Genomic DNA, 21,259 nt, shown 5'->3' with positions numbered 1-21,259 from the left:
GGCGGCTCTAGAGTAGCTTCCCTCCTCAGTCTGTGCCTGCCGACAGAGAAAAACGCCAGACATTAGTGTCAGGAGGAGGCTTTCTTTGATTTCTTTCTTTGATTGAATGAAGGTTTCTTCCCCGAGGGGAAGTGGGCCGCACTCGGAGGTAGTGCTATACCGAGGCAACCCGTGGCTGGGACGAGGCAAGCCTCTTTTCCACAGCCCAGTTCCAAAAATCAGTTTAATATATGAGCTGCTCAATGAGCAGCGTATCAGATATTAAGCTGATAAGAACAGATACTACACTTGATCTTAGCCAAAAGGCCGAGAAGCGATACCGGACCTTCCCTCCCCTAGGAGGGTGGTCCAGGGTTTCCCCCTTTGAGATATGGTGGTCAATATGCTGTCGCCGAGGGGCCTGGAGCCGACTGTAGGCCGACGCCATGGAGCAAGTTGCCGTCGTAGACGCACTTGTTCTACAACACAAGTCCACAAAAATCAGCAGCAAAGTTGATAACGTGCCTCCAGGGGTGAGTGAGATCAAACACCTTTTTGCCCTCCAAAACGAGGCAACATGTTAAAGACCTGTAATGACTCCGTTACTAAGATAGCGCTACAGACACAGGCAGAAAAAAAACGGCTACGTTATCAACATTCGCTCTCCACGTGCATACAACTTGCAGAGAAGTCAAGAAATGCCTGCTAAAAGATTGCTGGTTGCTATTATTGCTTTGCTTTTGCTTTGGTGGCTCGTTTAAAAGACTAAATTTTCAGCCCTTTCTCTTGTCTACGACCATACCACAGGGAAAGCACCGGTTCTCGTCCGATCACCGAAGTTAAGCCCTGTCGGGCGGGGTTAGTACTTGGATGGGTGACCGCCTGGGAATACCCCGTGTTGTAGACTTTTCATTTTCTCGGCCGTTTTATTTTGCATATGTTCATTTTTTCTTTCTTTTACTACCACCTTTGGCTATTCCAGTGGCTGGAAAGCACAAATAACTTTTTACACATTTCAGGAGACTCAAAAGATAGCTAGAAAACATGAAAAGTACCCTTAAAATGATCGCGGGATAAATTAGAATCGAAGTCTCGCGCGCTAACGTTCGCGTGCGAAACGGTTATTTATGACATCAAATTGGCGTGTGTGACATCAAATAATTCGAAGCAAAATGATATTCTGCCTTGCCGAACGGTTTTCAAGCAGCTAAAAGTGCGGAAAACTACGCCAATTCCCAAAGAAATGCGCCCGATCAACAACGGCAAAGCAAACAACACACGCGAGCCGTTGCATATTAACGGTCGACACGAATTCGAGCCGTCAAAACAATTCTATTCATGACTTGACTTGGAGAATGACGGAGGCTCGGACCGTTGTCTAGTTTAGTCAACGAACCACCAACACAACAATCGTAAGGTAGAAATCAACTCACGGTTTGGCCAGCACTTCTCCTGTTACTTTCCTTGTCCTTTGCTCTTTCCATACTGTAAGTCGACGAACGTTACTTCGAGGACAAACTTGGCGGGGATCGAGTCAATGATTGACCGCCTGCCGAAACAAACGCAAATCGGAAAAGCCACCTTCTTCAGTTCAGTACAACATGGATGCATGACAACACGAGTTCCAGCGCACTCGCCTTTTCAGTTGCAGCTGGAAATCCTTGCCTTGCTTGACACGTTCCTTCGTTGTTCACTGTGCCCAGTCGTCCAGCCCGGCCCGGCCAACTGACGAACAAAGCAAAGCGTCAATCATTAACCATCCACCATTCACAGGGCCAACACTTGCACTTTTTCGGGGGCGAGCGCGAACGCAGGCCCCCACTACCAGAAATTATACGCTCGAGTTACCCACATTTGGGGTAATCGCAAGGGTCAACCCGATCGAAGTGCAATGAAAGGGCCTCGCCTTGAGAGGACTGCCTCCTTGATCACAGTACCTCCCGCGTCAGGTAAGTATGAAAATTCTTGACGCGGGGGCCGTCAAAGGCAAACCTCCTTACCTCTATATCCTTGTGGTAGTGCTTTGCGGGCGTGCTAGAACCTCCAGCCTCACTTCTAGGCGGCTCTAGAGTAGCTTCCCTCCTCAGTCTGTGCCTGCCGACAGAGAAAAACGCCAGACATTAGTGTCAGGAGGAGGCTTTCTTTGATTTCTTTCTTTGATTGAATGAAGGTTTCTTCCCCGAGGGGAAGTGGGCCGCACTCGGAGGTAGTGCTATACCGAGGCAACCCGTGGCTGGGACGAGGCAAGCCTCTTTTCCACAGCCCAGTTCCAAAAATCAGTTTAATATATGAGCTGCTCAATGAGCAGCGTATCAGATATTAAGCTGATAAGAACAGATACTACACTTGATCTTAGCCAAAAGGCCGAGAAGCGATACCGGACCTTCCCTCCCCTAGGAGGGTGGTCCAGGGTTTCCCCCTTTGAGATATGGTGGTCAATATGCTGTCGCCGAGGGGCCTGGAGCCGACTGTAGGCCGACGCCATGGAGCAAGTTGCCGTCGTAGACGCACTTGTTCTACAACACAAGTCCACAAAAATCAGCAGCAAAGTTGATAACGTGCCTCCAGGGGTGAGTGAGATCAAACACCTTTTTGCCCTCCAAAACGAGGCAACATGTTAAAGACCTGTAATGACTCCGTTACTAAGATAGCGCTACAGACACAGGCAGAAAAAAAACGGCTACGTTATCAACATTCGCTCTCCACGTGCATACAACTTGCAGAGAAGTCAAGAAATGCCTGCTAAAAGATTGCTGGTTGCTATTATTGCTTTGCTTTTGCTTTGGTGGCTCGTTTAAAAGACTAAATTTTCAGCCCTTTCTCTTGTCTACGACCATACCACAGGGAAAGCACCGGTTCTCGTCCGATCACCGAAGTTAAGCCCTGTCGGGCGGGGTTAGTACTTGGATGGGTGACCGCCTGGGAATACCCCGTGTTGTAGACTTTTCATTTTCTCGGCCGTTTTATTTTGCATATGTTCATTTTTTCTTTCTTTTACTACCACCTTTGGCTATTCCAGTGGCTGGAAAGCACAAATAACTTTTTACACATTTCAGGAGACTCAAAAGATAGCTAGAAAACATGAAAAGTACCCTTAAAATGATCGCGGGATAAATTAGAATCGAAGTCTCGCGCGCTAACGTTCGCGTGCGAAACGGTTATTTATGACATCAAATTGGCGTGTGTGACATCAAATAATTCGAAGCAAAATGATATTCTGCCTTGCCGAACGGTTTTCAAGCAGCTAAAAGTGCGGAAAACTACGCCAATTCCCAAAGAAATGCGCCCGATCAACAACGGCAAAGCAAACAACACACGCGAGCCGTTGCATATTAACGGTCGACACGAATTCGAGCCGTCAAAACAATTCTATTCATGACTTGACTTGGAGAATGACGGAGGCTCGGACCGTTGTCTAGTTTAGTCAACGAACCACCAACACAACAATCGTAAGGTAGAAATCAACTCACGGTTTGGCCAGCACTTCTCCTGTTACTTTCCTTGTCCTTTGCTCTTTCCATACTGTAAGTCGACGAACGTTACTTCGAGGACAAACTTGGCGGGGATCGAGTCAATGATTGACCGCCTGCCGAAACAAACGCAAATCGGAAAAGCCACCTTCTTCAGTTCAGTACAACATGGATGCATGACAACACGAGTTCCAGCGCACTCGCCTTTTCAGTTGCAGCTGGAAATCCTTGCCTTGCTTGACACGTTCCTTCGTTGTTCACTGTGCCCAGTCGTCCAGCCCGGCCCGGCCAACTGACGAACAAAGCAAAGCGTCAATCATTAACCATCCACCATTCACAGGGCCAACACTTGCACTTTTTCGGGGGCGAGCGCGAACGCAGGCCCCCACTACCAGAAATTATACGCTCGAGTTACCCACATTTGGGGTAATCGCAAGGGTCAACCCGATCGAAGTGCAATGAAAGGGCCTCGCCTTGAGAGGACTGCCTCCTTGATCACAGTACCTCCCGCGTCAGGTAAGTATGAAAATTCTTGACGCGGGGGCCGTCAAAGGCAAACCTCCTTACCTCTATATCCTTGTGGTAGTGCTTTGCGGGCGTGCTAGAACCTCCAGCCTCACTTCTAGGCGGCTCTAGAGTAGCTTCCCTCCTCAGTCTGTGCCTGCCGACAGAGAAAAACGCCAGACATTAGTGTCAGGAGGAGGCTTTCTTTGATTTCTTTCTTTGATTGAATGAAGGTTTCTTCCCCGAGGGGAAGTGGGCCGCACTCGGAGGTAGTGCTATACCGAGGCAACCCGTGGCTGGGACGAGGCAAGCCTCTTTTCCACAGCCCAGTTCCAAAAATCAGTTTAATATATGAGCTGCTCAATGAGCAGCGTATCAGATATTAAGCTGATAAGAACAGATACTACACTTGATCTTAGCCAAAAGGCCGAGAAGCGATACCGGACCTTCCCTCCCCTAGGAGGGTGGTCCAGGGTTTCCCCCTTTGAGATATGGTGGTCAATATGCTGTCGCCGAGGGGCCTGGAGCCGACTGTAGGCCGACGCCATGGAGCAAGTTGCCGTCGTAGACGCACTTGTTCTACAACACAAGTCCACAAAAATCAGCAGCAAAGTTGATAACGTGCCTCCAGGGGTGAGTGAGATCAAACACCTTTTTGCCCTCCAAAACGAGGCAACATGTTAAAGACCTGTAATGACTCCGTTACTAAGATAGCGCTACAGACACAGGCAGAAAAAAAACGGCTACGTTATCAACATTCGCTCTCCACGTGCATACAACTTGCAGAGAAGTCAAGAAATGCCTGCTAAAAGATTGCTGGTTGCTATTATTGCTTTGCTTTTGCTTTGGTGGCTCGTTTAAAAGACTAAATTTTCAGCCCTTTCTCTTGTCTACGACCATACCACAGGGAAAGCACCGGTTCTCGTCCGATCACCGAAGTTAAGCCCTGTCGGGCGGGGTTAGTACTTGGATGGGTGACCGCCTGGGAATACCCCGTGTTGTAGACTTTTCATTTTCTCGGCCGTTTTATTTTGCATATGTTCATTTTTTCTTTCTTTTACTACCACCTTTGGCTATTCCAGTGGCTGGAAAGCACAAATAACTTTTTACACATTTCAGGAGACTCAAAAGATAGCTAGAAAACATGAAAAGTACCCTTAAAATGATCGCGGGATAAATTAGAATCGAAGTCTCGCGCGCTAACGTTCGCGTGCGAAACGGTTATTTATGACATCAAATTGGCGTGTGTGACATCAAATAATTCGAAGCAAAATGATATTCTGCCTTGCCGAACGGTTTTCAAGCAGCTAAAAGTGCGGAAAACTACGCCAATTCCCAAAGAAATGCGCCCGATCAACAACGGCAAAGCAAACAACACACGCGAGCCGTTGCATATTAACGGTCGACACGAATTCGAGCCGTCAAAACAATTCTATTCATGACTTGACTTGGAGAATGACGGAGGCTCGGACCGTTGTCTAGTTTAGTCAACGAACCACCAACACAACAATCGTAAGGTAGAAATCAACTCACGGTTTGGCCAGCACTTCTCCTGTTACTTTCCTTGTCCTTTGCTCTTTCCATACTGTAAGTCGACGAACGTTACTTCGAGGACAAACTTGGCGGGGATCGAGTCAATGATTGACCGCCTGCCGAAACAAACGCAAATCGGAAAAGCCACCTTCTTCAGTTCAGTACAACATGGATGCATGACAACACGAGTTCCAGCGCACTCGCCTTTTCAGTTGCAGCTGGAAATCCTTGCCTTGCTTGACACGTTCCTTCGTTGTTCACTGTGCCCAAGTCGTCCAGCCCGGCCCGGCCAACAGACGAACAAAGCAAAGCGTCAATCATTAACCAATCCACCATTCACAGGCCAACACTTGCACTTTTTCGGGGGCGAGCGCGAACGCAGGCCCCCACTACCAGAAATTATACGCTCGAGTTACCCACATTTGGGGTAATCGCAAGGGTCAACCCGATCGAAGTGCAATGAAAGGGCCTCGCCTTGAGAGGACTGCCTCCTTGATCACAGTACCTCCCGCGTCAGGTAAGTATGAAAATTCTTGACGCGGGGGCCGTCAAAGGCAAACCTCCTTACCTCTATATCCTTGTGGTAGTGCTTTGCGGGCGTGCTAGAACCTCCAGCCTCACTTCTAGGCGGCTCTAGAGTAGCTTCCCTCCTCAGTCTGTGCCTGCCGACAGAGAAAAACGCCAGACATTAGTGTCAGGAGAGGCTTTCTTTGATTTCTTTCTTTGATTGAATGAAGGTTTCTTCCCCGAGGGGAAGTGGGCCGCACTCGGAGGTAGTGCTATACCGAGGCAACCCGTGGCTGGGACGAGGCAAGCCTCTTTTCCACAGCCCAGTTCCAAAAATCAGTTTAATATATGAGCTGCTCAATGAGCAGCGTATCAGATATTAAGCTGATAAGAACAGATACTACACTTGATCTTAGCCAAAAGGCCGAGAAGCGATACCGGACCTTCCCTCCCCTAGGAGGGTGGTCCAGGGTTTCCCCCTTTGAGATATGGTGGTCAATATGCTGTCGCCGAGGGGCCTGGAGCCGACTGTAGGCCGACGCCATGGAGCAAGTTGCCGTCGTAGACGCACTTGTTCTACAACACAAGTCCACAAAAATCAGCAGCAAAGTTGATAACGTGCCTCCAGGGGTGAGTGAGATCAAACACCTTTTTGCCCTCCAAAACGAGGCAACATGTTAAAGACCTGTAATGACTCCGTTACTAAGATAGCGCTACAGACACAGGCAGAAAAAAAACGGCTACGTTATCAACATTCGCTCTCCACGTGCATACAACTTGCAGAGAAGTCAAGAAATGCCTGCTAAAAGATTGCTGGTTGCTATTATTGCTTTGCTTTTGCTTTGGTGGCTCGTTTAAAAGACTAAATTTTCAGCCCTTTCTCTTGTCTACGACCATACCACAGGGAAAGCACCGGTTCTCGTCCGATCACCGAAGTTAAGCCCTGTCGGGCGGGGTTAGTACTTGGATGGGTGACCGCCTGGGAATACCCCGTGTTGTAGACTTTTCATTTTCTCGGCCGTTTTATTTTGCATATGTTCATTTTTTCTTTCTTTTACTACCACCTTTGGCTATTCCAGTGGCTGGAAAGCACAAATAACTTTTTACACATTTCAGGAGACTCAAAAGATAGCTAGAAAACATGAAAAGTACCCTTAAAATGATCGCGGGATAAATTAGAATCGAAGTCTCGCGCGCTAACGTTCGCGTGCGAAACGGTTATTTATGACATCAAATTGGCGTGTGTGACATCAAATAATTCGAAGCAAAATGATATTCTGCCTTGCCGAACGGTTTTCAAGCAGCTAAAAGTGCGGAAAACTACGCCAATTCCCAAAGAAATGCGCCCGATCAACAACGGCAAAGCAAACAACACACGCGAGCCGTTGCATATTAACGGTCGACACGAATTCGAGCCGTCAAAACAATTCTATTCATGACTTGACTTGGAGAATGACGGAGGCTCGGACCGTTGTCTAGTTTAGTCAACGAACCACCAACACAACAATCGTAAGGTAGAAATCAACTCACGGTTTGGCCAGCACTTCTCCTGTTACTTTCCTTGTCCTTTGCTCTTTCCATACTGTAAGTCGACGAACGTTACTTCGAGGACAAACTTGGCGGGGATCGAGTCAATGATTGACCGCCTGCCGAAACAAACGCAAATCGGAAAAGCCACCTTCTTCAGTTCAGTACAACATGGATGCATGACAACACGAGTTCCAGCGCACTCGCCTTTTCAGTTGCAGCTGGAAATCCTTGCCTTGCTTGACACGTTCCTTCGTTGTTCACTGTGCCCAGTCGTCCAGCCCGGCCCGGCCAACTGACGAACAAAGCAAAGCGTCAATCATTAACCATCCACCATTCACAGGGCCAACACTTGCACTTTTTCGGGGGCGAGCGCGAACGCAGGCCCCCACTACCAGAAATTATACGCTCGAGTTACCCACATTTGGGGTAATCGCAAGGGTCAACCCGATCGAAGTGCAATGAAAGGGCCTCGCCTTGAGAGGACTGCCTCCTTGATCACAGTACCTCCCGCGTCAGGTAAGTATGAAAATTCTTGACGCGGGGGCCGTCAAAGGCAAACCTCCTTACCTCTATATCCTTGTGGTAGTGCTTTGCGGGCGTGCTAGAACCTCCAGCCTCACTTCTAGGCGGCTCTAGAGTAGCTTCCCTCCTCAGTCTGTGCCTGCCGACAGAGAAAAACGCCAGACATTAGTGTCAGGAGGAGGCTTTCTTTGATTTCTTTCTTTGATTGAATGAAGGTTTCTTCCCCGAGGGGAAGTGGGCCGCACTCGGAGGTAGTGCTATACCGAGGCAACCCGTGGCTGGGACGAGGCAAGCCTCTTTTCCACAGCCCAGTTCCAAAAATCAGTTTAATATATGAGCTGCTCAATGAGCAGCGTATCAGATATTAAGCTGATAAGAACAGATACTACACTTGATCTTAGCCAAAAGGCCGAGAAGCGATACCGGACCTTCCCTCCCCTAGGAGGGTGGTCCAGGGTTTCCCCCTTTGAGATATGGTGGTCAATATGCTGTCGCCGAGGGGCCTGGAGCCGACTGTAGGCCGACGCCATGGAGCAAGTTGCCGTCGTAGACGCACTTGTTCTACAACACAAGTCCACAAAAATCAGCAGCAAAGTTGATAACGTGCCTCCAGGGGTGAGTGAGATCAAACACCTTTTTGCCCTCCAAAACGAGGCAACATGTTAAAGACCTGTAATGACTCCGTTACTAAGATAGCGCTACAGACACAGGCAGAAAAAAAACGGCTACGTTATCAACATTCGCTCTCCACGTGCATACAACTTGCAGAGAAGTCAAGAAATGCCTGCTAAAAGATTGCTGGTTGCTATTATTGCTTTGCTTTTGCTTTGGTGGCTCGTTTAAAAGACTAAATTTTCAGCCCTTTCTCTTGTCTACGACCATACCACAGGGAAAGCACCGGTTCTCGTCCGATCACCGAAGTTAAGCCCTGTCGGGCGGGGTTAGTACTTGGATGGGTGACCGCCTGGGAATACCCCGTGTTGTAGACTTTTCATTTTCTCGGCCGTTTTATTTTGCATATGTTCATTTTTTCTTTCTTTTACTACCACCTTTGGCTATTCCAGTGGCTGGAAAGCACAAATAACTTTTTACACATTTCAGGAGACTCAAAAGATAGCTAGAAAACATGAAAAGTACCCTTAAAATGATCGCGGGATAAATTAGAATCGAAGTCTCGCGCGCTAACGTTCGCGTGCGAAACGGTTATTTATGACATCAAATTGGCGTGTGTGACATCAAATAATTCGAAGCAAAATGATATTCTGCCTTGCCGAACGGTTTTCAAGCAGCTAAAAGTGCGGAAAACTACGCCAATTCCCAAAGAAATGCGCCCGATCAACAACGGCAAAGCAAACAACACACGCGAGCCGTTGCATATTAACGGTCGACACGAATTCGAGCCGTCAAAACAATTCTATTCATGACTTGACTTGGAGAATGACGGAGGCTCGGACCGTTGTCTAGTTTAGTCAACGAACCACCAACACAACAATCGTAAGGTAGAAATCAACTCACGGTTTGGCCAGCACTTCTCCTGTTACTTTCCTTGTCCTTTGCTCTTTCCATACTGTAAGTCGACGAACGTTACTTCGAGGACAAACTTGGCGGGGATCGAGTCAATGATTGACCGCCTGCCGAAACAAACGCAAATCGGAAAAGCCACCTTCTTCAGTTCAGTACAACATGGATGCATGACAACACGAGTTCCAGCGCACTCGCCTTTTCAGTTGCAGCTGGAAATCCTTGCCTTGCTTGACACGTTCCTTCGTTGTTCACTGTGCCCAGTCGTCCAGCCCGGCCCGGCCAACTGACGAACAAAGCAAAGCGTCAATCATTAACCATCCACCATTCACAGGGCCAACACTTGCACTTTTTCGGGGGCGAGCGCGAACGCAGGCCCCCACTACCAGAAATTATACGCTCGAGTTACCCACATTTGGGGTAATCGCAAGGGTCAACCCGATCGAAGTGCAATGAAAGGGCCTCGCCTTGAGAGGACTGCCTCCTTGATCACAGTACCTCCCGCGTCAGGTAAGTATGAAAATTCTTGACGCGGGGGCCGTCAAAGGCAAACCTCCTTACCTCTATATCCTTGTGGTAGTGCTTTGCGGGCGTGCTAGAACCTCCAGCCTCACTTCTAGGCGGCTCTAGAGTAGCTTCCCTCCTCAGTCTGTGCCTGCCGACAGAGAAAAAGCCAGACATTAGTGTCAGGAGGAGGCTTTCTTTGATTTCTTTCTTTGATTGAATGAAGGTTTCTTCCCCGAGGGGAAGTGGGCCGCACTCGGAGGTAGTGCTATACCGAGGCAACCCGTGGCTGGGACGAGGCAAGCCTCTTTTCCACAGCCCAGTTCCAAAAATCAGTTTAATATATGAGCTGCTCAATGAGCAGCGTATCAGATATTAAGCTGATAAGAACAGATACTACACTTGATCTTAGCCAAAAGGCCGAGAAGCGATACCGGACCTTCCCTCCCCTAGGAGGGTGGTCCAGGGTTTCCCCCTTTGAGATATGGTGGTCAATATGCTGTCGCCGAGGGGCCTGGAGCCGACTGTAGGCCGACGCCATGGAGCAAGTTGCCGTCGTAGACGCACTTGTTCTACAACACAAGTCCACAAAAATCAGCAGCAAAGTTGATAACGTGCCTCCAGGGGTGAGTGAGATCAAACACCTTTTTGCCCTCCAAAACGAGGCAACATGTTAAAGACCTGTAATGACTCCGTTACTAAGATAGCGCTACAGACACAGGCAGAAAAAAAACGGCTACGTTATCAACATTCGCTCTCCACGTGCATACAACTTGCAGAGAAGTCAAGAAATGCCTGCTAAAAGATTGCTGGTTGCTATTATTGCTTTGCTTTTGCTTTGGTGGCTCGTTTAAAAGACTAAATTTTCAGCCCTTTCTCTTGTCTACGACCATACCACAGGGAAAGCACCGGTTCTCGTCCGATCACCGAAGTTAAGCCCTGTCGGGCGGGGTTAGTACTTGGATGGGTGACCGCCTGGGAATACCCCGTGTTGTAGACTTTTCATTTTCTCGGCCGTTTTATTTTGCATATGTTCATTTTTTCTTTCTTTTACTACCACCTTTGGCTATTCCAGTGGCTGGAAAGCACAAATAACTTTTTACACATTTCAGGAGACTCAAAAGATAGCTAGAAAACATGAAAAGTACCCTTAAAATGATCGCGGGATAAATTAGAATCGAAGTCTCGCGCGCTAACGTTCGCGTGCGAAACGGTTATTTATGACATCAAATTGGCGTGTGTGACATCAAATAATTCGAAGCAAAATGATATTCTGCCTTGCCGAACGGTTTTCAAGCAGCTAAAAGTGCGGAAAACTACGCCAATTCCCAAAGAAATGCGCCCGATCAACAACGGCAAAGCAAACAACACACGCGAGCCGTTGCATATTAACGGTCGACACGAATTCGAGCCGTCAAAACAATTCTATTCATGACTTGACTTGGAGAATGACGGAGGCTCGGACCGTTGTCTAGTTTAGTCAACGAACCACCAACACAACAATCGTAAGGTAGAAATCAACTCACGGTTTGGCCAGCACTTCTCCTGTTACTTTCCTTGTCCTTTGCTCTTTCCATACTGTAAGTCGACGAACGTTACTTCGAGGACAAACTTGGCGGGGATCGAGTCAATGATTGACCGCCTGCCGAAACAAACGCAAATCGGAAAAGCCACCTTCTTCAGTTCAGTACAACATGGATGCATGACAACACGAGTTCCAGCGCACTCGCCTTTTCAGTTGCAGCTGGAAATCCTTGCCTTGCTTGACACGTTCCTTCGTTGTTCACTGTGCCCAGTCGTCCAGCCCGGCCCGGCCAACTGACGAACAAAGCAAAGCGTCAATCATTAACCATCCACCATTCACAGGGCCAACACTTGCACTTTTTCGGGGGCGAGCGCGAACGCAGGCCCCCACTACCAGAAATTATACGCTCGAGTTACCCACATTTGGGGTAATCGCAAGGGTCAACCCGATCGAAGTGCAATGAAAGGGCCTCGCCTTGAGAGGACTGCCTCCTTGATCACAGTACCTCCCGCGTCAGGTAAGTATGAAAATTCTTGACGCGGGGGCCGTCAAAGGCAAACCTCCTTACCTCTATATCCTTGTGGTAGTGCTTTGCGGGCGTGCTAGAACCTCCAGCCTCACTTCTAGGCGGCTCTAGAGTAGCTTCCCTCCTCAGTCTGTGCCTGCCGACAGAGAAAAACGCCAGACATTAGTGTCAGGAGGAGGCTTTCTTTGATTTCTTTCTTTGATTGAATGAAGGTTTCTTCCCCGAGGGGAAGTGGGCCGCACTCGGAGGTAGTGCTATACCGAGGCAACCCGTGGCTGGGACGAGGCAAGCCTCTTTTCCACAGCCCAGTTCCAAAAATCAGTTTAATATATGAGCTGCTCAATGAGCAGCGTATCAGATATTAAGCTGATAAGAACAGATACTACACTTGATCTTAGCCAAAAGGCCGAGAAGCGATACCGGACCTTCCCTCCCCTAGGAGGGTGGTCCAGGGTTTCCCCCTTTGAGATATGGTGGTCAATATGCTGTCGCCGAGGGGCCTGGAGCCGACTGTAGGCCGACGCCATGGAGCAAGTTGCCGTCGTAGACGCACTTGTTCTACAACACAAGTCCACAAAAATCAGCAGCAAAGTTGATAACGTGCCTCCAGGGGTGAGTGAGATCAAACACCTTTTTGCCCTCCAAAACGAGGCAACATGTTAAAGACCTGTAATGACTCCGTTACTAAGATAGCGCTACAGACACAGGCAGAAAAAAAACGGCTACGTTATCAACATTCGCTCTCCACGTGCATACAACTTGCAGAGAAGTCAAGAAATGCCTGCTAAAAGATTGCTGGTTGCTATTATTGCTTTGCTTTTGCTTTGGTGGCTCGTTTAAAAGACTAAATTTTCAGCCCTTTCTCTTGTCTACGACCATACCACAGGGAAAGCACCGGTTCTCGTCCGATCACCGAAGTTAAGCCCTGTCGGGCGGGGTTAGTACTTGGATGGGTGACCGCCTGGGAATACCCCGTGTTGTAGACTTTTCATTTTCTCGGCCGTTTTATTTTGCATATGTTCATTTTTTCTTTCTTTTACTACCACCTTTGGCTATTCCAGTGGCTGGAAAGCACAAATAACTTTTTACACATTTCAGGAGACTCAAAAGATAGCTAGAAAACATGAAAAGTACCCTTAAAATGATCGCGGGATAAATTAGAATCGAAGTCTCGCGCGCTAACGTTCGCGTGCGAAACGGTTATTTATGACATCAAATTGGCGTGTGTGACATCAAATAATTCGAAGCAAAATGATATTCTGCCTTGCCGAACGGTTTTCAAGCAGCTAAAAGTGCGGAAAACTACGCCAATTCCCAAAGAAATGCGCCCGATCAACAACGGCAAAGCAAACAACACACGCGAGCCGTTGCATATTAACGGTCGACACGAATTCGAGCCGTCAAAACAATTCTATTCATGACTTGACTTGGAGAATGACGGAGGCTCGGACCGTTGTCTAGTTTAGTCAACGAACCACCAACACAACAATCGTAAGGTAGAAATCAACTCACGGTTTGGCCAGCACTTCTCCTGTTACTTTCCTTGTCCTTTGCTCTTTCCATACTGTAAGTCGACGAACGTTACTTCGAGGACAAACTTGGCGGGGATCGAGTCAATGATTGACCGCCTGCCGAAACAAACGCAAATCGGAAAAGCCACCTTCTTCAGTTCAGTACAACATGGATGCATGACAACACGAGTTCCAGCGCACTCGCCTTTTCAGTTGCAGCTGGAAATCCTTGCCTTGCTTGACACGTTCCTTCGTTGTTCACTGTGCCCAGTCGTCCAGCCCGGCCCGGCCAACTGACGAACAAAGCAAAGCGTCAATCATTAACCATCCACCATTCACAGGGCCAACACTTGCACTTTTTCGGGGGCGAGCGCGAACGCAGGCCCCCACTACCAGAAATTATACGCTCGAGTTACCCACATTTGGGGTAATCGCAAGGGTCAACCCGATCGAAGTGCAATGAAAGGGCCTCGCCTTGAGAGGACTGCCTCCTTGATCACAGTACCTCCCGCGTCAGGTAAGTATGAAAATTCTTGACGCGGGGGCCGTCAAAGGCAAACCTCCTTACCTCTATATCCTTGTGGTAGTGCTTTGCGGGCGTGCTAGAACCTCCAGCCTCACTTCTAGGCGGCTCTAGAGTAGCTTCCCTCCTCAGTCTGTGCCTGCCGACAGAGAAAAACGCCAGACATTAGTGTCAGGAGGAGGCTTTCTTTGATTTCTTTCTTTGATTGAATGAAGGTTTCTTCCCCGAGGGGAAGTGGGCCGCACTCGGAGGTAGTGCTATACCGAGGCAACCCGTGGCTGGGACGAGGCAAGCCTCTTTTCCACAGCCCAGTTCCAAAAATCAGTTTAATATATGAGCTGCTCAATGAGCAGCGTATCAGATATTAAGCTGATAAGAACAGATACTACACTTGATCTTAGCCAAAAGGCCGAGAAGCGATACCGGACCTTCCCTCCCCTAGGAGGGTGGTCCAGGGTTTCCCCCTTTGAGATATGGTGGTCAATATGCTGTCGCCGAGGGGCCTGGAGCCGACTGTAGGCCGACGCCATGGAGCAAGTTGCCGTCGTAGACGCACTTGTTCTACAACACAAGTCCACAAAAATCAGCAGCAAAGTTGATAACGTGCCTCCAGGGGTGAGTGAGATCAAACACCTTTTTGCCCTCCAAAACGAGGCAACATGTTAAAGACCTGTAATGACTCCGTTACTAAGATAGCGCTACAGACACAGGCAGAAAAAAAACGGCTACGTTATCAACATTCGCTCTCCACGTGCATACAACTTGCAGAGAAGTCAAGAAATGCCTGCTAAAAGATTGCTGGTTGCTATTATTGCTTTGCTTTTGCTTTGGTGGCTCGTTTAAAAGACTAAATTTTCAGCCCTTTCTCTTGTCTACGACCATACCACAGGGAAAGCACCGGTTCTCGTCCGATCACCGAAGTTAAGCCCTGTCGGGCGGGGTTAGTACTTGGATGGGTGACCGCCTGGGAATACCCCGTGTTGTAGACTTTTCATTTTCTCGGCCGTTTTATTTTGCATATGTTCATTTTTTCTTTCTTTTACTACCACCTTTGGCTATTCCAGTGGCTGGAAAGCACAAATAACTTTTTACACATTTCAGGAGACTCAAAAGATAGCTAGAAAACATGAAAAGTACCCTTAAAATGATCGCGGGATAAATTAGAATCGAAGTCTCGCGCGCTAACGTTCGCGTGCGAAACGGTTATTTATGACATCAAATTGGCGTGTGTGACATCAAATAATTCGAAGCAAAATGATATTCTGCCTTGCCGAACGGTTTTCAAGCAGCTAAAAGTGCGGAAAACTACGCCAATTCCCAAAGAAATGCGCCCGATCAACAACGGCAAAGCAAACAACACACGCGAGCCGTTGCATATTAACGGTCGACACGAATTCGAGCCGTCAAAACAATTCTATTCATGACTTGACTTGGAGAATGACGGAGGCTCGGACCGTTGTCTAGTTTAGTCAACGAACCACCAACACAACAATCGTAAGGTAGAAATCAACTCACGGTTTGGCCAGCACTTCTCCTGTTACTTTCCTTGTCCTTTGCTCTTTCCATACTGTAAGTCGACGAACGTTACTTCGAGGACAAACTTGGCGGGGATCGAGTCAATGATTGACCGCCTGCCGAAACAAACGCAAATCGGAAAAGCCACCTTCTTCAGTTCAGTACAACATGGATGCATGACAACACGAGTTCCAGCGCACTCGCCTTTTCAGTTGCAGCTGGAAATCCTTGCCTTGCTTGACACGTTCCTTCGTTGTTCACTGTGCCCAGTCGTCCAGCCCGGCCCGGCCAACTGACGAACAAAGCAAAGCGTCAATCATTAACCATCCACCATTCACAGGGCCAACACTTGCACTTTTTCGGGGGCGAGCGCGAACGCAGGCCCCCACTACCAGAAATTATACGCTCGAGTTACCCACATTTGGGGTAATCGCAAGGGTCAACCCGATCGAAGTGCAATGAAAGGGCCTCGCCTTGAGAGGACTGCCTCCTTGATCACAGTACCTCCCGCGTCAGGTAAGTATGAAAATTCTTGACGCGGGGGCCGTCAAAGGCAAACCTCCTTACCTCTATATCCTTGTGGTAGTGCTTTGCGGGCGTGCTAGAACCTCCAGCCTCACTTCTAGGCGGCTCTAGAGTAGCTTCCCTCCTCAGTCTGTGCCTGCCGACAGAGAAAAACGCCAGACATTAGTGTCAGGAGGAGGCTTTCTTTGATTTCTTTCTTTGATTGAATGAAGGTTTCTTCCCCGAGGGGAAGTGGGCCGCACTCGGAGGTAGTGCTATACCGAGGCAACCCGTGGCTGGGACGAGGCAAGCCTCTTTTCCACAGCCCAGTTCCAAAAATCAGTTTAATATATGAGCTGCTCAATGAGCAGCGTATCAGATATTAAGCTGATAAGAACAGATACTACACTTGATCTTAGCCAAAAGGCCGAGAAGCGATACCGGACCTTCCCTCCCCTAGGAGGGTGGTCCAGGGTTTCCCCCTTTGAGATATGGTGGTCAATATGCTGTCGCCGAGGGGCCTGGAGCCGACTGTAGGCCGACGCCATGGAGCAAGTTGCCGTCGTAGACGCACTTGTTCTACAACACAAGTCCACAAAAATCAGCAGCAAAGTTGATAACGTGCCTCCAGGGGTGAGTGAGATCAAACACCTTTTTGCCCTCCAAAACGAGGCAACATGTTAAAGACCTGTAATGACTCCGTTACTAAGATAGCGCTACAGACACAGGCAGAAAAAAAACGGCTACGTTATCAACATTCGCTCTCCACGTGCATACAACTTGCAGAGAAGTCAAGAAATGCCTGCTAAAAGATTGCTGGTTGCTATTATTGCTTTGCTTTTGCTTTGGTGGCTCGTTTAAAAGACTAAATTTTCAGCCCTTTCTCTTGTCTACGACCATACCACAGGGAAAGCACCGGTTCTCGTCCGATCACCGAAGTTAAGCCCTGTCGGGCGGGGTTAGTACTTGGATGGGTGACCGCCTGGGAATACCCCGTGTTGTAGACTTTTCATTTTCTCGGCCGTTTTATTTTGCATATGTTCATTTTTTCTTTCTTTTACTACCACCTTTGGCTATTCCAGTGGCTGGAAAGCACAAATAACTTTTTACACATTTCAGGAGACTCAAAAGATAGCTAGAAAACATGAAAAGTACCCTTAAAATGATCGCGGGATAAATTAGAATCGAAGTCTCGCGCGCTAACGTTCGCGTGCGAAACGGTTATTTATGACATCAAATTGGCGTGTGTGACATCAAATAATTCGAAGCAAAATGATATTCTGCCTTGCCGAACGGTTTTCAAGCAGCTAAAAGTGCGGAAAACTACGCCAATTCCCAAAGAAATGCGCCCGATCAACAACGGCAAAGCAAACAACACACGCGAGCCGTTGCATATTAACGGTCGACACGAATTCGAGCCGTCAAAACAATTCTATTCATGACTTGACTTGGAGAATGACGGAGGCTCGGACCGTTGTCTAGTTTAGTCAACGAACCACCAACACAACAATCGTAAGGTAGAAATCAACTCACGGTTTGGCCAGCACTTCTCCTGTTACTTTCCTTGTCCTTTGCTCTTTCCATACTGTAAGTCGACGAACGTTACTTCGAGGACAAACTTGGCGGGGATCGAGTCAATGATTGACCGCCTGCCGAAACAAACGCAAATCGGAAAAGCCACCTTCTTCAGTTCAGTACAACATGGATGCATGACAACACGAGTTCCAGCGCACTCGCCTTTTCAGTTGCAGCTGGAAATCCTTGCCTTGCTTGACACGTTCCTTCGTTGTTCACTGTGCCCAGTCGTCCAGCCCGGCCCGGCCAACTGACGAACAAAGCAAAGCGTCAATCATTAACCATCCACCATTCACAGGGCCAACACTTGCACTTTTTCGGGGGCGAGCGCGAACGCAGGCCCCCACTACCAGAAATTATACGCTCGAGTTACCCACATTTGGGGTAATCGCAAGGGTCAACCCGATCGAAGTGCAATGAAAGGGCCTCGCCTTGAGAGGACTGCCTCCTTGATCACAGTACCTCCCGCGTCAGGTAAGTATGAAAATTCTTGACGCGGGGGCCGTCAAAGGCAAACCTCCTTACCTCTATATCCTTGTGGTAGTGCTTTGCGGGCGTGCTAGAACCTCCAGCCTCACTTCTAGGCGGCTCTAGAGTAGCTTCCCTCCTCAGTCTGTGCCTGCCGACAGAGAAAAACGCCAGACATTAGTGTCAGGAGGAGGCTTTCTTTGATTTCTTTCTTTGATTGAATGAAGGTTTCTTCCCCGGGGGAAGTGGGCCGCACTCGGAGGTAGTGCTATACCGAGGCAACCCGTGGCTGGGACGAGGCAAGCCTCTTTTCCACAGCCCAGTTCCAAAAATCAGTTTAATATATGAGCTGCTCAATGAGCAGCGTATCAGATATTAAGCTGATAAGAACAGATACTACACTTGATCTTAGCCAAAAGGCCGAGAAGCGATACCGGACCTTCCCTCCCCTAGGAGGGTGGTCCAGGGTTTCCCCCTTTGAGATATGGTGGTCAATATGCTGTCGCCGAGGGGCCTGGAGCCGACTGTAGGCCGACGCCATGGAGCAAGTTGCCGTCGTAGACGCACTTGTTCTACAACACAAGTCCACAAAAATCAGCAGCAAAGTTGATAACGTGCCTCCAGGGGTGAGTGAGATCAAACACCTTTTTGCCCTCCAAAACGAGGCAACATGTTAAAGACCTGTAATGACTCCGTTACTAAGATAGCGCTACAGACACAGGCAGAAAAAAAACGGCTACGTTATCAACATTCGCTCTCCACGTGCATACAACTTGCAGAGAAGTCAAGAAATGCCTGCTAAAAGATTGCTGGTTGCTATTATTGCTTTGCTTTTGCTTTGGTGGCTCGTTTAAAAGACTAAATTTTCAGCCCTTTCTCTTGTCTACGACCATACCACAGGGAAAGCACCGGTTCTCGTCCGATCACCGAAGTTAAGCCCTGTCGGGCGGGGTTAGTACTTGGATGGGTGACCGCCTGGGAATACCCCGTGTTGTAGACTTTTCATTTTCTCGGCCGTTTTATTTTGCATATGTTCATTTTTTCTTTCTTTTACTACCACCTTTGGCTATTCCAGTGGCTGGAAAGCACAAATAACTTTTTACACATTTCAGGAGACTCAAAAGATAGCTAGAAAACATGAAAAGTACCCTTAAAATGATCGCGGGATAAATTAGAATCGAAGTCTCGCGCGCTAACGTTCGCGTGCGAAACGGTTATTTATGACATCAAATTGGCGTGTGTGACATCAAATAATTCGAAGCAAAATGATATTCTGCCTTGCCGAACGGTTTTCAAGCAGCTAAAAGTGCGGAAAACTACGCCAATTCCCAAAGAAATGCGCCCGATCAACAACGGCAAAGCAAACAACACACGCGAGCCGTTGCATATTAACGGTCGACACGAATTCGAGCCGTCAAAACAATTCTATTCATGACTTGACTTGGAGAATGACGGAGGCTCGGACCGTTGTCTAGTTTAGTCAACGAACCACCAACACAACAATCGTAAGGTAGAAATCAACTCACGGTTTGGCCAGCACTTCTCCTGTTACTTTCCTTGTCCTTTGCTCTTTCCATACTGTAAGTCGACGAACGTTACTTCGAGGACAAACTTGGCGGGGATCGAGTCAATGATTGACCGCCTGCCGAAACAAACGCAAATCGGAAAAGCCACCTTCTTCAGTTCAGTACAACATGGATGCATGACAACACGAGTTCCAGCGCACTCGCCTTTTCAGTTGCAGCTGGAAATCCTTGCCTTGCTTGACACGTTCCTTCGTTGTTCACTGTGCCCAGTCGTCCAGCCCGGCCCGGCCAACTGACGAACAAAGCAAAGCGTCAATCATTAACCATCCACCATTCACAGGGCCAACACTTGCACTTTTTCGGGGGCGAGCGCGAACGCAGGCCCCCACTACCAGAAATTATACGCTCGAGTTACCCACATTTGGGGTAATCGCAAGGGTCAACCCGATCGAAGTGCAATGAAAGGGCCTCGCCTTGAGAGGACTGCCTCCTTGATCACAGTACCTCCCGCGTCAGGTAAGTATGAAAATTCTTGACGCGGGGGCCGTCAAAGGCAAACCTCCTTACCTCTATATCCTTGTGGTAGTGCTTTGCGGGCGTGCTAGAACCTCCAGCCTCACTTCTAGGCGGCTCTAGAGTAGCTTCCCTCCTCAGTCTGTGCCTGCCGACAGAGAAAAACGCCAGACATTAGTGTCAGGAGGAGGCTTTCTTTGATTTCTTTCTTTGATTGAATGAAGGTTTCTTCCCCGAGGGGAAGTGGGCCGCACTCGGAGGTAGTGCTATACCGAGGCAACCCGTGGCTGGGACGAGGCAAGCCTCTTTTCCACAGCCCAGTTCCAAAAATCAGTTTAATATATGAGCTGCTCAATGAGCAGCGTATCAGATATTAAGCTGATAAGAACAGATACTACACTTGATCTTAGCCAAAAGGCCGAGAAGCGATACCGGACCTTCCCTCCCCTAGGAGGGTGGTCCAGGGTTTCCCCCTTTGAGATATGGTGGTCAATATGCTGTCGCCGAGGGGCCTGGAGCCGACTGTAGGCCGACGCCATGGAGCAAGTTGCCGTCGTAGACGCACTTGTTCTACAACACAAGTCCACAAAAATCAGCAGCAAAGTTGATAACGTGCCTCCAGGGGTGAGTGAGATCAAACACCTTTTTGCCCTCCAAAACGAGGCAACATGTTAAAGACCTGTAATGACTCCGTTACTAAGATAGCGCTACAGACACAGGCAGAAAAAAAACGGCTACGTTATCAACATTCGCTCTCCACGTGCATACAACTTGCAGAGAAGTCAAGAAATGCCTGCTAAAAGATTGCTGGTTGCTATTATTGCTTTGCTTTTGCTTTGGTGGCTCGTTTAAAAGACTAAATTTTCAGCCCTTTCTCTTGTCTACGACCATACCACAGGGAAAGCACCGGTTCTCGTCCGATCACCGAAGTTAAGCCCTGTCGGGCGGGGTTAGTACTTGGATGGGTGACCGCCTGGGAATACCCCGTGTTGTAGACTTTTCA

The 21,259-nt window shown here is 48.4% G+C and overlaps 32 non-coding genes across 32 annotated transcripts; 11 read left to right on the top strand and 21 right to left on the bottom strand.

Annotated features, from left to right (window-relative positions):
- Positions 1 to 126: 126 nt before the first annotated feature.
- On the bottom strand, positions 127 to 318 carry LOC145466016 (U2 spliceosomal RNA). The gene has a single exon (XR_014041786.1). It is a non-coding gene; the product is annotated as a U2 spliceosomal RNA (small nuclear RNA).
- Positions 319 to 767: 449 nt separating this feature from the next.
- LOC145466501 (5S ribosomal RNA) lies at positions 768 to 886 on the top strand. The gene has a single exon (XR_014041907.1). It is a non-coding gene; the product is annotated as a 5S ribosomal RNA (ribosomal RNA).
- Positions 887 to 1,772: 886 nt separating this feature from the next.
- On the bottom strand, positions 1,773 to 1,936 carry LOC145465437 (U1 spliceosomal RNA). The gene has a single exon (XR_014041599.1). It is a non-coding gene; the product is annotated as a U1 spliceosomal RNA (small nuclear RNA).
- A 227-nt stretch (positions 1,937 to 2,163) lies between these two features.
- On the bottom strand, positions 2,164 to 2,355 carry LOC145466011 (U2 spliceosomal RNA). Its single transcript, XR_014041774.1, has one exon. It is a non-coding gene; the product is annotated as a U2 spliceosomal RNA (small nuclear RNA).
- Positions 2,356 to 2,804: 449 nt separating this feature from the next.
- Positions 2,805 to 2,923, top strand: LOC145466493 (5S ribosomal RNA). Its single transcript, XR_014041906.1, has one exon. It is a non-coding gene; the product is annotated as a 5S ribosomal RNA (ribosomal RNA).
- An 886-nt stretch (positions 2,924 to 3,809) lies between these two features.
- On the bottom strand, positions 3,810 to 3,973 carry LOC145465429 (U1 spliceosomal RNA). Its single transcript, XR_014041597.1, has one exon. It is a non-coding gene; the product is annotated as a U1 spliceosomal RNA (small nuclear RNA).
- Positions 3,974 to 4,200: 227 nt separating this feature from the next.
- LOC145466007 (U2 spliceosomal RNA) lies at positions 4,201 to 4,392 on the bottom strand. Its single transcript, XR_014041765.1, has one exon. It is a non-coding gene; the product is annotated as a U2 spliceosomal RNA (small nuclear RNA).
- Positions 4,393 to 4,841: 449 nt separating this feature from the next.
- LOC145466488 (5S ribosomal RNA) lies at positions 4,842 to 4,960 on the top strand. The gene has a single exon (XR_014041904.1). It is a non-coding gene; the product is annotated as a 5S ribosomal RNA (ribosomal RNA).
- An 887-nt stretch (positions 4,961 to 5,847) lies between these two features.
- On the bottom strand, positions 5,848 to 6,011 carry LOC145465420 (U1 spliceosomal RNA). The gene has a single exon (XR_014041596.1). It is a non-coding gene; the product is annotated as a U1 spliceosomal RNA (small nuclear RNA).
- Positions 6,012 to 6,237: 226 nt separating this feature from the next.
- On the bottom strand, positions 6,238 to 6,429 carry LOC145466002 (U2 spliceosomal RNA). Its single transcript, XR_014041762.1, has one exon. It is a non-coding gene; the product is annotated as a U2 spliceosomal RNA (small nuclear RNA).
- Positions 6,430 to 6,878: 449 nt separating this feature from the next.
- LOC145466485 (5S ribosomal RNA) lies at positions 6,879 to 6,997 on the top strand. The gene has a single exon (XR_014041902.1). It is a non-coding gene; the product is annotated as a 5S ribosomal RNA (ribosomal RNA).
- An 886-nt stretch (positions 6,998 to 7,883) lies between these two features.
- LOC145465415 (U1 spliceosomal RNA) lies at positions 7,884 to 8,047 on the bottom strand. The gene has a single exon (XR_014041595.1). It is a non-coding gene; the product is annotated as a U1 spliceosomal RNA (small nuclear RNA).
- Positions 8,048 to 8,274: 227 nt separating this feature from the next.
- LOC145465996 (U2 spliceosomal RNA) lies at positions 8,275 to 8,466 on the bottom strand. The gene has a single exon (XR_014041761.1). It is a non-coding gene; the product is annotated as a U2 spliceosomal RNA (small nuclear RNA).
- A 449-nt stretch (positions 8,467 to 8,915) lies between these two features.
- Positions 8,916 to 9,034, top strand: LOC145466479 (5S ribosomal RNA). The gene has a single exon (XR_014041901.1). It is a non-coding gene; the product is annotated as a 5S ribosomal RNA (ribosomal RNA).
- Positions 9,035 to 9,920: 886 nt separating this feature from the next.
- LOC145465409 (U1 spliceosomal RNA) lies at positions 9,921 to 10,084 on the bottom strand. Its single transcript, XR_014041591.1, has one exon. It is a non-coding gene; the product is annotated as a U1 spliceosomal RNA (small nuclear RNA).
- Positions 10,085 to 10,310: 226 nt separating this feature from the next.
- LOC145465991 (U2 spliceosomal RNA) lies at positions 10,311 to 10,502 on the bottom strand. Its single transcript, XR_014041759.1, has one exon. It is a non-coding gene; the product is annotated as a U2 spliceosomal RNA (small nuclear RNA).
- A 449-nt stretch (positions 10,503 to 10,951) lies between these two features.
- Positions 10,952 to 11,070, top strand: LOC145466473 (5S ribosomal RNA). The gene has a single exon (XR_014041898.1). It is a non-coding gene; the product is annotated as a 5S ribosomal RNA (ribosomal RNA).
- Positions 11,071 to 11,956: 886 nt separating this feature from the next.
- On the bottom strand, positions 11,957 to 12,120 carry LOC145465398 (U1 spliceosomal RNA). The gene has a single exon (XR_014041587.1). It is a non-coding gene; the product is annotated as a U1 spliceosomal RNA (small nuclear RNA).
- A 227-nt stretch (positions 12,121 to 12,347) lies between these two features.
- Positions 12,348 to 12,539, bottom strand: LOC145465985 (U2 spliceosomal RNA). Its single transcript, XR_014041757.1, has one exon. It is a non-coding gene; the product is annotated as a U2 spliceosomal RNA (small nuclear RNA).
- A 449-nt stretch (positions 12,540 to 12,988) lies between these two features.
- Positions 12,989 to 13,107, top strand: LOC145466467 (5S ribosomal RNA). Its single transcript, XR_014041897.1, has one exon. It is a non-coding gene; the product is annotated as a 5S ribosomal RNA (ribosomal RNA).
- Positions 13,108 to 13,993: 886 nt separating this feature from the next.
- LOC145465391 (U1 spliceosomal RNA) lies at positions 13,994 to 14,157 on the bottom strand. The gene has a single exon (XR_014041585.1). It is a non-coding gene; the product is annotated as a U1 spliceosomal RNA (small nuclear RNA).
- A 227-nt stretch (positions 14,158 to 14,384) lies between these two features.
- LOC145465984 (U2 spliceosomal RNA) lies at positions 14,385 to 14,576 on the bottom strand. The gene has a single exon (XR_014041754.1). It is a non-coding gene; the product is annotated as a U2 spliceosomal RNA (small nuclear RNA).
- Positions 14,577 to 15,025: 449 nt separating this feature from the next.
- Positions 15,026 to 15,144, top strand: LOC145466454 (5S ribosomal RNA). The gene has a single exon (XR_014041895.1). It is a non-coding gene; the product is annotated as a 5S ribosomal RNA (ribosomal RNA).
- Positions 15,145 to 16,030: 886 nt separating this feature from the next.
- Positions 16,031 to 16,194, bottom strand: LOC145465386 (U1 spliceosomal RNA). The gene has a single exon (XR_014041584.1). It is a non-coding gene; the product is annotated as a U1 spliceosomal RNA (small nuclear RNA).
- A 227-nt stretch (positions 16,195 to 16,421) lies between these two features.
- Positions 16,422 to 16,613, bottom strand: LOC145465980 (U2 spliceosomal RNA). The gene has a single exon (XR_014041753.1). It is a non-coding gene; the product is annotated as a U2 spliceosomal RNA (small nuclear RNA).
- Positions 16,614 to 17,062: 449 nt separating this feature from the next.
- Positions 17,063 to 17,181, top strand: LOC145466394 (5S ribosomal RNA). Its single transcript, XR_014041879.1, has one exon. It is a non-coding gene; the product is annotated as a 5S ribosomal RNA (ribosomal RNA).
- An 886-nt stretch (positions 17,182 to 18,067) lies between these two features.
- Positions 18,068 to 18,231, bottom strand: LOC145465378 (U1 spliceosomal RNA). The gene has a single exon (XR_014041582.1). It is a non-coding gene; the product is annotated as a U1 spliceosomal RNA (small nuclear RNA).
- Positions 18,232 to 18,457: 226 nt separating this feature from the next.
- Positions 18,458 to 18,649, bottom strand: LOC145465967 (U2 spliceosomal RNA). The gene has a single exon (XR_014041749.1). It is a non-coding gene; the product is annotated as a U2 spliceosomal RNA (small nuclear RNA).
- Positions 18,650 to 19,098: 449 nt separating this feature from the next.
- On the top strand, positions 19,099 to 19,217 carry LOC145466326 (5S ribosomal RNA). Its single transcript, XR_014041868.1, has one exon. It is a non-coding gene; the product is annotated as a 5S ribosomal RNA (ribosomal RNA).
- Positions 19,218 to 20,103: 886 nt separating this feature from the next.
- Positions 20,104 to 20,267, bottom strand: LOC145465371 (U1 spliceosomal RNA). The gene has a single exon (XR_014041581.1). It is a non-coding gene; the product is annotated as a U1 spliceosomal RNA (small nuclear RNA).
- A 227-nt stretch (positions 20,268 to 20,494) lies between these two features.
- On the bottom strand, positions 20,495 to 20,686 carry LOC145465962 (U2 spliceosomal RNA). The gene has a single exon (XR_014041748.1). It is a non-coding gene; the product is annotated as a U2 spliceosomal RNA (small nuclear RNA).
- A 449-nt stretch (positions 20,687 to 21,135) lies between these two features.
- Positions 21,136 to 21,254, top strand: LOC145466252 (5S ribosomal RNA). Its single transcript, XR_014041849.1, has one exon. It is a non-coding gene; the product is annotated as a 5S ribosomal RNA (ribosomal RNA).
- The last annotated feature ends 5 nt before the right edge of the window (positions 21,255 to 21,259 follow it).

The sequence above is a fragment of the Orbicella franksi genome, chromosome 1 (assembly GCF_964199315.1).
Source record: "Orbicella franksi chromosome 1, jaOrbFran1.1, whole genome shotgun sequence".
Classification (NCBI taxonomy): Eukaryota; Metazoa; Cnidaria; class Anthozoa; order Scleractinia; family Merulinidae; genus Orbicella; species Orbicella franksi.
This window is presented reverse-complemented; position numbering and strand designations above follow the sequence as displayed.